Genomic DNA, 1,321 nt, shown 5'->3' with positions numbered 1-1,321 from the left:
GGGACCAAGTGTCCCTGAACAGTGTGCAAGGTGAACTGTCGGGGCAGCCGCATTGCACGCCACCCTGCCCACTCCCATGGGGTGAACACTGCTCCAGAACAGCCCTAAGTCTCCCTCTAGCTGGTCATTAATTCATGTTTAGTGCACTCAAGGGCCCAACTAGCCTGAGCTACGTTGAAAGTAGAAAGAGGGATGACAACTTCGTCTGATTGAGGCATGTTAACTGCACTCCAACTCTGTGGGTGTTTCTTGTTTAAAGAAGCAGAGATTGAGATTTGGTACCAATCCCACGTCCCTATCAAACTCTTAGTCACCTCTCTTTCATTTTTTCATTCACCAAAGTTTTTTGAGGGTGGGGAGAGGAAACACTTCCCCACTCACCCCCATCCCCTCACCCCCTTCACCCCACACCCCCACCAGGAAACACTTCCCCACTCACCCCCATCCCCTCACCCCCTTCACCCCACCCCACCCCCACCCCGGCTGAGCTGCTGGGCCTAATCTAGGTCAGGAGGCTTAGAGAGAAGCCAGTTATTAAATGTCTTTTTTCAAGTTATTCCTCCTTTTCTCCCAACACACACACACACACACACACATACACTCATCATACACACCAAGTCCTAATTAATGTCTTATCCCTGGACATTAATTGTCAATCAAAATTCTTTCCTTTCCTAATAGGGGCTGGAAGTTGATGCTACTCTAAGGCAATCTACTCAAGTGAGTGGGGAAAAGGTAGATTCAAAATAAATTCCTAGGCTAAGCATGGGACAGGAATTATATAACTCTATAGTTTAAAAAAAAAACTGAAAATTATCCTGGTGCCTGGAGGTATTCGATTAAGAAAATAATAATATCCTACTACCAATAACACTTTAGAGATCACAGGGTACCAACACAACAACCCTGTGAAGTCGGAGGTGCAGAGGTTGCTTTTATACCCATTCTACATACAAGAAGCCTGGGTCTCAGGGAGGTGTAAGAGCTAGAAACTGGTAGGTCATGGATTGGACTGCCAGCCTACGGGGCTTTTCCCTGCAGGGTTAACTCTCTGAGGCAATGTCTCCCATCACAAAAGTCAACAGTATCTCCTGTACCTGGTAAACATCCTGCTGCTCTGGGAGTTATTCTGCCGCATGAACCAACTCCTGACTCAAAGGGGAAATGGCATTGCTCCCAAAGACCCCCCTACCCCTGACTCCTTCCTTCTTGAACCTCAGTTTGCACCAGGGAGGGAAGGAACACACCGACGCCCAAGCCGGACTCTCCCTCCCACCGCGCCCCCTGCCAGGTGCCCCTCCACCCCCACTCTGAGCCCTGA

This window comes from Myotis brandtii, unplaced genomic scaffold, assembly GCF_000412655.1.
Source record: "Myotis brandtii unplaced genomic scaffold, ASM41265v1 scaffold454, whole genome shotgun sequence".
Taxonomy (NCBI): domain Eukaryota; kingdom Metazoa; phylum Chordata; class Mammalia; order Chiroptera; family Vespertilionidae; genus Myotis; species Myotis brandtii.
This window is presented reverse-complemented; position numbering follows the sequence as displayed.